Below are 13,741 nucleotides of genomic sequence, written 5' to 3'. Positions count from 1 at the left end.
GAGAACCAATCGGTGAAACCGTTGGAGTCCTATTGGTTCCAGATCAAAAAATAGAATAAAGAGAAAGAAGAGAACCCCCTTTTTTCGACAACTACTACTACTACTACTCCACCCTTGTAGTATAGCACCGTCATAGTAATACGAAGACCATAGTCTATATAGATTCCTAGCGTCGCCAGCATTATGATTGCTTTTATAAGCTATTGACGCAAGTGTTGGCCCGTTCAATAGTAACTACAGAAAGAGAAATAGAAAGAGAAAAGGGTCCCCACATACGACCGGGATGGAAAAATCTATAGAAACCAAATTTTTTCGGGGTAGCAGCAGCAGCTATCGACTGTGGCACAGCACAGCACACAGAGCTGAATAATAACAACAAAAAAAAAGGAGAAATACGGCGTCACCCCTCTTGACCAGCATTATACTATATCGGGTGCCCCACCGAAACCTCCCCGGGCCGGAGCAAACAGCCGGGCGAAAACAGATAGACACACGACACATAAGAAAATAAGAAGAAGAAGGAAAAAAAAAAATTTCCCCCCTCACTCGACTGTGTCGCGCAGAGTCACATAAGCTTTTCTACTATTTGCGTCTACTCGGGCAATTGCGTCCAATGGAGGGGGGATATATAGATTTGAACACAACAACACACAAGAGAGAGAGAAAAGAGAAAGAGACGTTACGTGTTATCAGGTCCCCCCTCCTCTCTATCCCTTATAGTATTAGAGAGAAAGCATTAAATACAATATATATGTATCGATCCTCTTTCTCTCTCACAGCTTCCAAAAATAGGATAAGAAAAAAAAATTGTGCTGGCTGTTACTTTTCGGCTCGTCACCTTTTTTCGGCTTTTGTGTTTTGTGTTCCTTCCGTGTGTGTGTGTGTGTGTGGTGCTACCAACTTTTTTTTTGGATCCCCTTTTTTTTTTGGTTTGTTGAATGGATCAAGAGAGCGAAAAAAAAAGGAGAAATACAACTCCATGACGATTGTCACATTTGTACAATTCTGTTTTTGTTACACAATTCTGCCTATTTTTTTTTTTCTTCTAAGGGGAAAAGATTTTTTTTGTATTTTTTAGGGCGTCTCTTGTAAATGCAAGTAGACGGGACCATCATCAATGGGCGTCATCTGCGGCTACAACTGGCACGTACAGTTTATTCCATTCCGGTCCAATCACAAACAGTTGGAACCATTTTTTTTTCTTGATTTAACGATGATGACACAATAGGGCCCCACCCCCCGTTCGTTCGTTACATCAGTGAAAGAAACACCCGGTGACACGGAAGGCCTTGCAGCAGCAGCAGGCACAAGACATTAATTCACACATAAAAATGAATGTGCGCAATAATAGAAACGATTCCTAGCAAATGAAGAAAAAAAAAACCATTTCCTATTTTTTTTTTTAACTTTTTCTATGAGCCCTTCATAAAAATAAAAAATAAAAAACTCGATAAAAAAATGTGAATGCATTTTTTTTTTAATGTGTCGATGGGGAGGGCGTCGACGAATGGGAATGGAGCGTCGATCGCCGTCGATAATCGCCGGCACGAGTTTCTGTTTTTTGTGGGCGACAGAGACTCGTCCCCCCTGCGATACGATTGGCTGTTTCTGTTGTTTTTTTTCCATCGAGATCCATCGGGGACGGAACAGATAGACACATAATGTCGATTCCACATAATGTGTGGGGATCAAAAGCCTTGCCGCTATAAATCACGGGCACGTGTGTCTTGTACCGGCTCTACCAACAAAAAACAGCACGCGCATATCGTTTTCTCCCCACCCAAAAAAAAAAACAGACAAAATGGCGGCCAGCATTTGCATCGAGCGCAATAGTTGAAGAGAAAGAAGAAGAAACATTCCGCACTTACGGTGATTTGTTGTTGTTGCTGTTGGGTTGTTTGGGCTGGTCTTTCGGGGATGGTCCTTGTTTTATAGCGGACAGCGAAAATGAAACAAATAAGAGACGGCCAAGAAAGTCTCGCAGAGTGCGGAACGTGGGAAATTTGGCAATGACCTGAAAGGCGCAATAAAAAAAATATTTATATTGACAATTACAATTTCGAAAAAAAAAAAAACTTGTAGACCAAAGTCAGCCAGCCTCCTCCTTCTTTTCAAGAAAGGGTCAGGCAAAAATGTACAGTTAGATTGTATAGTACATTCTCTCTCTGCGCCGAAACACGCCATATAAAACTGCTCTCTGTACTGTACTGTTACTTTTACTATCGGCCAAAATAACTCAAACAGACCAACAAACAAATTGGGGCCCGTATTTTTCTGCCAAACTGGGCCAAAGTCGCTGTAAAACAAAATTCTAACCCAATCCATCCGCCAAGAATAACGGTCCCAAAAAAGAGCGGCAAGGGTTGAATCCCCCCGCCAAATTGTTTGTAATAAAATCAAAGCGATAAACACTTACTTTTTACTTGGATGCTGTACGTCGCCAGGGTCTGTCCGCGAACGATTGGCACTCGATTCAGCCGAAAAGAGAAAAGGGCGCACGCACAAAACGAGACACACAGCACTTTCGGGTTGACCCTTCACGGCCAGGCACCGCAGGACTCGGACGGCCGATTCAATTGGAACTCCTGTACCGATGGATCAAAGTAGAAAAACAAATAATGTTTCAAGTCCCAAACGGATGGCAAATTATTAGAAGACGAATGTTGTGCACATTGGACACTCACAAATCAGACTGACACTCGACTCGACTGTAACCGGCAGACTATACAAGACTTTCATTCGATAGTGCTCCGCGAAATCATTACGATTGTAGCGAAATGTTTCTCCGCCAAGACAAACACAGGCCGAAAGAGGTGTGGCCTCTCTCTTCATTCAAAGGTTTCGGCGGGGTTGGGTGGGTGGGGGTTTCGCTAGTTATTGCGATTGTTGTGCAGACTAGAAAAGGCGATTGCGAAAAAATGCGCTCACAACTGTATCTCTTTCTCAACTGCGCGTTTATATTATAACCGTCTCAACGGTTTTTCGCATTTTCGGAAGGGGAGAAATCAAAAGGGACAAGCCCAAGAAGGCGGATAAGGAGAGAGAGAGAGAGAGAGCCGGAATGACGGCGGCCAAAGGGGGAGGGCGACACATGAAAGAATAGGGGGGTCATCTACTACACTGTACGGCGCAGTGCAGCATTTTGCGCCGAATCTATATGGCCGCCTCTATAGAAAATTTTGTGAATCGCCAAAGAGCGGGGTGGTCAATGATGTCACACATCAGAGTGAACACCAGCAATGCCAAGGTGAGACATCGGATGGAGAGAGAGAGAGAGAGGACAACTATACTACTATCCAGGGTAGTGCGGAACTATATCCATGTCCAGTCATTTCGGAAATCCATGGGATTCCATTCGAGCCCCCCATTCAGAAGACCTTTCAAAACAAACTTCTTTAAAGGCTCTCTAGCTGCTGCCTAGAGCTGGCGTGGTTTTTTTTTATTATAAAGGGGCTGGCTGGCTGGCTGGCTACTACTCCGGAATCGATCCCCCGAAAACTATTTGGTTTTTGGCGGCGGCGTTGGTCCATATTCTACAATACAAAAGAGTTGTACATACGCCTAGTCACTAGTCAGATCCGCGCTTGTTCTTCTTCTTCTTCTTTTATAAATAATCAACGACAAGAAGAAGAAGAACTTTAAATTCCTTCCGGCGGTGTTTGACCTAGAAAAGAATACCCAGACAACAACCTTTTTTCTCCCTTTATGGCTTATATAAGAGAAAAGACAGTTGCGAATCCACCTAACCCCTACGGAGAGAGGGATCGCCGAAGTAGTTAAGAAGGACACACCGACACACATATACATAAAATATACACAACAGTTGGCAAGGGCGAAAAAGGTCTCTCTCTCTCTCTCTCCACTATCTATAGCTAAACTCTGGCCCCATACGTAACACAATATGCTGGGCCGTCGAGGCCGAACGGACCTGGCATAACTCTCGCCGTTTGTTGAAAAACTTGTTGTATGTAACAAGATGCCTCCCCTCTCTCTCTCTAGCAAATACAGCTCGCTAGACCCTCTCTCTCTCTCTCTCTGGGGTTAGAAGGGACGCGCTATTGCGAAAAACTTTGTGTAACGGTTATCCGAGATGCCTTTTCTTTTCTTTGCCATCTTGACGCTATTTGGCCAACTCTCTTTCGCATGCAATAATAGACACTTGCTCACCAGCGTCCATCACTTTTTTCCCATGCCTCATCTCTCTACTACTCCAACGGCCGAAAAACACTTTTTCGGCTAAACAGTTTCTCCCCCAAAAGAAGTCTGTTGTCATCATCATCCGTGACGTAACGACGTTCGTAACACATGGTAAACGCGAAAGTCGAGCCAACAAGTTTGAAAGAGAAAAAAAAAAGGTCATTTTTGGCACAAGAGAACCAAACACATCTATTATGTGCAAGGCGAAAAGCAAATGAACGCAAGGGGTTGATGGTGTTTTTTTTCTTCTTGAGACACGCCATCCTGAAGACGAAACAAGTAGCGAGTCGGAGGGGGATATAGAGAGAAAAACCGAAGGGCTGTGTTATTGCAAATGGCTTTTAAATGGGTCAAAAGCTTTGTTGATGCGGGGCTGCTGCTTCTTCTTCCCCCCCCCCCCCCCTTCTCGGCCCCATTTTGTGCGCAAAAAAGGAGAAGAAGAAAACATAAAGACAAGAGAAGAGAGGCTCCCTCTCTACTGTTTTCGCATCAATATAATATAAATATAATATAAGCGCAGCCCTTTTTTTTCTCTTCTCTCCTTCTTCCTATTTCCTGCGCTTGTATGTATAATAACTTTTCTCTCTCTCTCTTATATTTGCCCTTTTTTGTGTTGCTCTTTGCCTAGTCAGTTTCTTCGGTCGAGGGGAGAAAGAAGAAGGAAAAAGGCACTTGCACCATTTGTGTGTGTTGTTGTTGACTCGGACTGGGCAGCATGAAACATTGGGGTCATTTGTTATATAGCTTCGCCTGTCGATGAGACAATTTGGGGGCCCCGTTTTTTTTCTTCTTCAACAACAACATCAAGAAAGAAGAAGAAGAAAAGTTCCTTTCTGCAACGAGTGAAAGAAACAGCAGTCGGAAGACGCGCGAGAGATCCCCCGTCGTGTTTTAACGCCCGATGAATTTGCAGAAAAATTAGACGGCCAATCCCATACTAACGAAAAGAAATAATGAAAAAGAAGGGTGTCAAATAATGCCGAAACTAATTTCTCGGCTCAAATGTACTAAATACTGCCACCATTTAAAAAAATAAAAAATTTTGTAGGCGCTAGTGTCTGGTGTTCTTCCGAAAAGTTACAAAAATCCAAAGTGTCAAATTATTCGGGTTCTTTTGCTAAACGATTTTCATTTTCCGACAGGTTTTTTAATCGTCTTTCTTTAGCCAATTAATGCCCAGCACCTACATCAATAACTTTCTACGCTACAATTTCCCAATGCAAGTAATCAAGAGGCAATTTGGGAAGCCTTTCGATATAATATCCAGAGAGAGTACGAAAATGAATAAAAACATGACGAGGCCAATTTTTTTCCCCCAGTCTGAAGGGAGAGAAAAAAAAGGGGGGAAAAATGTGACAAACAAGTAGTAGGTAAGGCTTCTACTTCTAATAAATAGGCCTCTAATGAATGACACAGAAAAATAGGTATAGCCATCACGTACGGCCCTGTATGACGCTGTGTCGGGACTGAAATCAGATAGGACAAAAGAAAGAAAAAGGCTTCCTTTTCTTCTTCTTCTCCAACATTTCCAAAGCCCGTAATAATAATAATAATAAAAGTTAAAGCTTGAATGGCTCAAATACACACATATAGAGGTTTGGGGGCCTCTTGTCTACTACCCATCGACAGGTTATTTGTGCGAAAAAAGAGGTTGCCCCCAGACGGAAGTGAGGCTGCTGCCAGTGTCTCTTCTTCTTCTTCTCCTGGCAGACCAAAGTAAAACGATGAGCATAACAAGTCAATAAAAATAATAAAAATCTGCCAAGGCGACAGTCAAAGAAGGTTTCGTCCTATGTCCCCCCAGCTGTTAAAATAATATCACAGAAGAAGAAGAAAAAGGAGCAAGTGCGTATAGATGCGCAAGTGCGCTGGCGAAAAAAAAAAGGGGATGCAGCAACAAGCTCGACAAGAGAGTCATCAAGTTCAAAAAGGAGACACATAATCATAAAAAAGATTCTTCAAGTGCCGGTTAGTTCAATTGCAAAAAGGATTTCGCCAAAAAAGAGGCACGGGCAATTTGGGAGGAAAGTGCCGCTCGACCTTTTTCTCTCCCCCCCCCCCCATCTCAAACTGCAAAAAAGTTCCAGCAACCCATTTAAGCAGAAAGAGAAACAAGAGGACCTCTGCACACACAACAGTCAAATAATAAAAATATCAGGTGGAAAAAAAGAAGAAGAAGTTTCTTTTGCGGCAAAGGAACCTTTTTCAAACGAGATAGCGAAAAATAAAAAAAAGACACGACAGGCCAAAAACAGAGAAAGAATAATATAAAAGGGCTCGGTGCCCAGACAGACAATCTAATATGATTTCTCCCTATCTGCCAAAAAGGAAGAAGAATAACCAAAAAAAAAATTCTGAAAGAGAGGGGGGAGAAGAACTGTGTGTGTACAGTTAGTTGCTCCTGATGACGTGACAGAAGAGAATCTTCTAAATGTTAAGAAAGAAAAAAAAAACCGTATGGGCAGCAGCAGCAGCAAACCCACAGGAAAAAGTTTGATGTTTATCTGCGGCCCCCTTATTTTTACCCTTGTATATATATTCTCTTCTCCGCTGTGGCAAAACAACATCCATGGAGATCCCATCCCCTACGATGATGATGACGCAACCCCTCAAGAAGAAGAAAAAGAAGAAGAAGAAAAAGATGATGATGATGATGATATGCATCAGAAGAAAGTTATAGATGAGAGAGCCCGAGCTCTGAAGGGACGATGGATTGTTGCGCATATTTTTGCATCCAGCAGCCAGCCCCTACTCTCTCCAGAAGAAGAAGAAGAAGAAGGAGAAGGCGGTGTTATCGGAAGAAATTTTGTTTACTCCGAATTGCGGGAAAAGGGAGAAAAAGAAAAAAGAAAAAGAGGGAGGCGCTGAAAGAGAAAGCCAAAAAAGGCCATCTTCCGTGTGTTGAATAACAACACGAAGAACGCCACAACCGTCCGGCAAAAGAGGCACAATTTGAAGGAGGGAGAAAAAAGGGGGGCGCGAGTTGTCTGTGCTGCTACAATGTTTCTTTGATACATTCCCTTTGGCGAAAAACGTTCAAAGATTCCTCCATGAAATGCCTTCTAGATTTTGTTCTTTCTACTTCGTCAATGTACACACGCACATAGTTGTGTGTGTGTGTGTGTGTCTATAGGAAATGCCCACGATATATTCCAACCGCTTTTGGCCGGCACGCAGCGGAGAACCGACGACGTTCCCTCCCTCTCTCGTATGTGCTGGTTGTTTTGTGACCTACATTTTTTGTTGTATTTTTCCCCTTCGACTGTTGCGCCAAAACCGAAGAAGAAGAAGAAAAAGGGCGGTGAACGCAACTTTTCGGGGGTTGCGGTCTGGTGGTGCTGCGGGTTTCTCTCACACACGTGTCAAGTTCACCCAACTCCTCGTTACACCACCCAAGCGGGAGAAAGAGAGAGAGAGAGAAAGGAAGAAAAAATACGTGTAGAAACTACACCCTTCTCCCAAATACTTTTTCAGAGGATTTTTATTTTTCACTTCCTCACGACAGTCACACACACACAAACAAGTAACCCTCGCAACGATCGGCCGGTCCGACAGCTCCGAAACTCGAAATAACTTTGTAATTTTGTCCGCTACCACAAGCAAATTGAATGAAAAACATTACGGAATACGAAATGATTCATCAATTTTCCAAATGAAAGGCAAGTGTGTCATAATGACGGTGCGAAATTGAAGAAAAAAAAAACGATAAAAGGTCCGAGAACGAAACAACGAAAACCTTTGAAACAAAAGGTGCAATAGTTGCGCAAGTCCAGGATCTGGTACGAAATGGAAAAAAAGTAAAGATAAATTATATGAAGGACGTTGTCTACTTTGGCATTTTATCGAATGCAACATGCTGATGAAAAGGGACTTCTGACCTTCGTCTAGGATCAAGTGTATCAACAGGACAGACCAAATTCCACATCAATGAAAAACCCGAAACAATAAATTAATCGCTCAAAAACAGCAGACTCATTCAGTTAATGTTCATCAGCAAGTCACGAAAAAATCAAATCACGAACCCCAAAATAGACTTGAAAAAACCGTTGAAATGTCTTTAAAAAATTTAAAAAACAAAATCAGATAAAAAAGTTTGAAAGTTCAATTGCGTTCAGATAAGAAAACGGCCTAACGTCAATCACGAACCCACCAACAAAAAATGAATTAAACATTTTTCCATCAATGAAAATGTTGTCGTTTCAACATGAAAAAAATAAAGAAAAAAAAACAAAAAACAGATGTGACGTCACATTGAAAAAGCCGGGAATCCTGAAGGGGGAATCCCTCTCGTGTTTTTTTCTTTTTTACTTCCCATTCTGTTTTTTTTTTTTTTTATATTCTCTCTTCTATTTATATGCCCCTCTTTAAAAGAAGAAGAAAAAAAAAACCAAATGAAAGGGGAGAGGGGCACTCTGTTATGTATTACATCACACACACAAAAAACGAAACGCTCTCCTGTCGAGTCAAAAGGAGCCGAGGGGAGTAGAAAAAAAATACATATAAAAAAACGTAAAAAAACACGCACGCGCTCCCGTTTTCTATACAACACACGTGCTATTCGATAACACACGCTCGAGTTTTATTTTTCCTGTTGTGTTGACTGAGTGTTATACCGCAAACACACACAAAAAACAGGGAGGAGTCTGCTGCTATTTATAACACCTTTTATTTTTTCGGTGTAAGTTCTGGTTTCACCTTAACAACGTGGCCTATAATTACACAAGGTCGGCTCGCACAAGAGATAATTGACGTGTTCGACAGTGTGTTAATGAGTAAAAACAAAAGAAAAAGTTTTTTTTTCTTTTTTTCTCAAACCGTTTCTTTTGTTTTCCAAAGTAAAAGGCAATTAACCGACGCATCGATCGGCGTGGATCGATTTTCAATCGCTGATGAAGAGGCGGAGGACCAGTCGCTATTAGATTTACGACTTTTATTATTAGACTAAGAAAAAAAAAAGAAAAGCGAGGGAAGATTGAAGTTAAACCAAACAGCCCATCGCCAATGATTGAATTACACCCGAGTCGCGATACCAAGCTGCTGTTACTGCTGCTGTTGTTTTCTTTCTTTATTTTCTTTTTACCTTTTGAACTCTCTCGCAGCGGGGGTGAAAGGAAATATAACCAAGTCAGCAGGTCTACATTTTTTTTTACTGCATTTCCTTCTCTAGTTCCGCCGCCACCCCCACAAACACACACACACAAAATGTATCGGCAAAATTTCCTTCTTCTTTCAAACCCTCCGAAAATGTTTTTTTTTTACTGCCAATTTCCAATCGCCTTTTAGTTTTTTGTGGCCTCACCTCATTTCCTTCCAGTTTTTATAGCTTTCCTTTAACACGAAAGCGCCAAACATTTCCCTACCTGAACTCGTTAAATGGAGAGGTAGAAATACTATACATGAAAGAAAAACGAACGGGTTGAAAAGGTAACACAAAGGTGTAAAAAAAAGAGCTTAAAATGTAGACACATCTCTATAATGTAGTCGTACCTTTTTTCTTCCCCCTTTTCCTGCTTTTTATCCTTTCGACGAAATAATAGAATCCCAATATTAGAGCGAGACTGTGGTGTGGCACAGGATTGGATTATTGGAAAACTATCCGGCCAAGAGTTATTACGACACAAGAGAGGAGACACGCCCCGGATGACCGATTCTTTTCGGCGTTTGTTTTAGACAAGAGCCGAAATACAAGCGAGAAAAAAAGGACTAAAAGCAAAGTACATTAATGGACAAAAGCTGCAACACTGACCACTGAAATGACTAGAATGAAACCAGAACGAAATAACCCATTATAACGTGTGTATGTTGTACCCTGGGCGAGAGAGGGAGGTGCTAAGATTTTGTGTGAAAAAAAATAGAGCGATAAAATAGTTGCGGTGCTGATTAAAAATCCCCAAACAACTGATGGAACCTTTGATGGAAAAGTCGGGCGCTATCTACCGAGTTGCTTCTTCGTGATGCAACGCACAGCCAAAGGATGTACGTAGATATAATCCTTTCTTTATCGTTCCAGTCTTGCGTTGCGTTGCATCAGCATTCTTAGCCCGAGAAAAAGTCAAAGCTTAAAAACAAACAGCAGTGACTCAAAGCGATTGGATATCCGCGTGACATTTGGCCAAAAGAAATAATTAAAAAAAACGTTCCGAGATTACAGAGACGAAGATTAGGGAAAGGGGTGTAACTTTTTCGTCAGTTATCAACGGGAAACGTTTGACACAAACACGAGTCTGCTAGTCGGTTGCCATGGCGATTTTTCAACATTTTCGTTGGGTACGGAAGAAAAAAAAACGAAACGGTAGACAAACAAAATTTGGGTATTAAAAAATAGATTTGTTGCTCAACAAACACATTCCAGTGGCCTTTTTCTCTCTCTCTCCGACAGGCGCAAACAAGACGAGTGCAACGGCCGAGCCGAAAAAAAAGGAGGAAAAAAGGGAGAATCAATAGGACAAACTTTCGGTCTGAAATCAGACACATAACAAGAGGATTGTTTGAATTGTACAGTGGATGTGTGTGTGCCCGTGATGGACATGTTCTTTTCAAGTCCCTAAAAACGGAGGGAATAACATTTTCATTTCATTTTTTTTTTCATTGAAAATATCGACAGTAGTTGCGAGTAAACACACACACACACAACCAGCAACATTCCATATGACTCAACATCTGCTCTTGATTCCGTTTTCCCTTCCGCACAAACAAAACAAATCTCAAAATGCCAATATGTTGGATGAAATTTGACCATTTAAAATAGAAAAAAAGAGAATCGGACTCCGTCCAGTGAAGGAGAAATGACGAATTTTTTTTTTAACTTGGGGGAAAAAAAACTCAATAGCGAAAATTGTTGCACAGCTGTGGTTGCATCGATATCCTCCTTCCTTAAAAAGAAGCCAAAAATCGTAAAGACGCAGATGAATTGGGTCCCTCCGGAAAAATATTTTTGGGGTTTTTTGTTACATCAAACAGAAAAGGAAAGAGAGAGAGAGAGAAAAAGGATTGAATTCGGGGTTGTATAGAAGACATCAAAGGGCTTGACGGGAACACCCCCGTTGTGCAATATATATCCTTCTATATTCCAACCCCTTTCACATCTTGGCAACTCCTCCCAAGGTCTTCTGTATATACGCAACCCATCGCCAGGTGAAAATAGGAAAGGTGCTACATACCCTTTCTTCCAAATAACACAAATCTTTCAGCCATTGAACGAGTCAATTTTTTAAAATGAAAAAGTCGATCCATTCGTTTCCCAAAGTTACTTTTTTAACCTTTTCATAATCACATGAACATTGAACAATGAACATACCCGAAACCTGCGTAATAAGAGTTGCCTCTCTCCTTCTCTGTGCATTTACAAATCATTCAAATGAGTTATTCCAAACTTGCTCTCAAGAGTTTCGGACGTAATGAACGCGGGTAAATATCATCAACGAGCGCGGCTACGATTCTACGATTCTATTACTACCCCAAGTGTAGGAGTCAGGTATTGGATATCTGTCGGCCAGTTGCGATTCATTCCCATAGGCGGACATCATATATTATCCACGAATATCCAATGGCATTTGTAATATATTTCCTAGCAACTTGATCTTAAAAGTCAACAACCTGGAAAACGGAGCCCCCCTGATACATCAAACGGTCAACAAACAACACAAAAGATAATCATAAACGAACAAATGGACCATTAAATATATATACGTATATATATATATAAGAAAAAACCCCGCGAAATTACAAAAACACAGTTCAACTCTTATTGCCTAGTCCTCGAAAAATTCTTCCCCCTTTTTGCTTTTATTTTTTCGTGAGAGACTCTTTGATAGTCTCCCCTGCTTTGATATACGTATCATGTCCGTGTAGACTAGTAACAAATAATAACGGAACGACAGACGTAACAGCGGCAGCAGCAGCCGGTTAGGTCATCGTTGGGCAGATGTTACAACCACCGTTTCACAAACTCTTTGATGTTCAAGAGTGTGTCAAAGGAGGGAGCGAATCCATAGAGAAAAAGGGAAGGAAGCAAGAGCCAAAAAGGAGGAACCCCAGAAGGTTTTCAAAAGGATCAAGCACCAAAAGAGTTTCTCTCTCTCTCGCTTGGTATAAAAGAGTTGAAAACATTCCGTAAACTGCCGCAATGGGAACCCCAAGTCGTAAATCCATCAGGAATTTAACAGCAGCGGCTGCTGGACGCCCGACACCCCTTTTTCTGACCTTTTCTTTTCACTTCTTATGTAACACACACAACACAACACGTCCTCCCCCTCCACCTATTCGCCTTCTATCCTTGAAAAATGAATGGAAAAGAATCTGCTATTCAACAAGGGATGATGAACGAACCAAACTACTCAAATCCCCTCTTTACACGATTGCGGACTTGTATTTGGGACAATCACATCCGGAACTGTTGGACTAGTAAGTTATTAGGAGATTCCAAAAACTTTGTTGTTACATTTTCCATCGGAGAAGAAGAAGAAGAAGTTGATGGCGCGGCCTACACCGATATTATCTTCCACCCACCAAGTATCTAAATGTAATAGACGACGAGGTACTACTACTACTAGCCGGAGTAGATAAAAAACCTGTATAGATTTTGGAAGTTGGCTCATAACGAATGCACGAAGCGTGTGTGTCCCAGCATCGATGTGCCTCTATGCATCCGCAAGTGACATCAAACGCAACGTCTGTGTATGTCTGCCAGGCCTTTGATGGCCTCCCACCCACCAGTTCCGCAACAGTCTCTCTCTCTCTCCGACTGTATCGATCGTTGCTAAGAGATACAGAAAGGGAGAAAATAAAATATAAAATAAAAAAGCAGGACATGGCTAGGCCTACACGAGTTCCCCCCCCCCCCCCGTTTGATACCATTCACCACCGACCACGGCCACCGCCCACGCACTCCACCAACTGTCCCTTTCTCCTTTTTCACTATTTAACAAGCTCAGTGCATCGGTGAGTAGGCCTATAGACCGGATGAGGATCTCTATCCGACAATTTCCTCCCATTTCCACTTTCCCAGTTATATACACGTCGGGTTTTTCTCAATAGGCCTAACCTTCCTCTTTTCTCTTTGCTGGCGGCTCACATGCGCATGGAACGCGAGTGCGTTCATTCATTATTCAGCAAAGCAGAGCCCAAAGGCCTCGTCTCATTGACACAAAACACAGGGCAACTCCAGCCCCCCCCCTCTATATTCATTTCATCCATCGTGATACGTTTGTAACACAAGTCTAAATATCAACGGCAGCTGACTAATAACTGTTAAGTAAGTTCATTTAACAAACCTTGACATACTTTGATAAAGAAAGAACTGGTCAAACAGACACTCGGTTCAAATCTTTATCTCCCCCCCAGACTAAACAGCAGTTAAAAGTCACGAAACAAAAAACGGATGAAATGAATAAATTACACGTAGGCACCTTACCGTTAACAAGTTAAAGAAAGAATATACGTAAGGGAGTTTGGGAGAGTGCGGGTCCCAAAACTGGCGGCTTCGAACCCCCTCATCTCTTGGACAAATACGAACTTTGGAGCCCAATAGACACTGTTCCACGAG

General features: G+C 41.9%; 1 protein-coding gene across 5 annotated transcripts in view; it reads right to left on the bottom strand.

The window, feature by feature from the left end:
* The window catches only part of LOC124332732 (protein sister of odd and bowel-like), a 33,909-nt gene that overhangs the window by 14,946 nt on the left and 5,222 nt on the right, over positions 1 to 13,741 (bottom strand). For 2 of the 5 annotated variants that reach the window (XM_046788908.1, XM_046788909.1), the window contains 2 exons: positions 2,417 to 2,585; positions 1,869 to 2,014 (listed from right to left, as the gene is read on the bottom strand). The exons of 1 other annotated variant lie outside the window; for it this stretch is intronic. The gene's annotated coding sequence lies outside the window, so the exon portion shown is untranslated. Of the gene's footprint in view, positions 1 to 1,868; positions 2,015 to 2,416; positions 2,586 to 7,432; positions 7,806 to 9,684; positions 9,971 to 13,741 lie in introns of those variants that run through there. 2 more of the 5 variants (XM_046788910.1, XM_046788911.1) reach the window with 2 other exon arrangements.

This window comes from Daphnia pulicaria, chromosome 1 (genome assembly GCF_021234035.1).
Source record: "Daphnia pulicaria isolate SC F1-1A chromosome 1, SC_F0-13Bv2, whole genome shotgun sequence".
Taxonomy (NCBI): Eukaryota; Metazoa; Arthropoda; class Branchiopoda; order Diplostraca; family Daphniidae; genus Daphnia; species Daphnia pulicaria.
The sequence above is the reverse complement of the archived record's forward strand: the minus strand, read 5'-3'. Positions and strand labels throughout refer to the sequence as shown.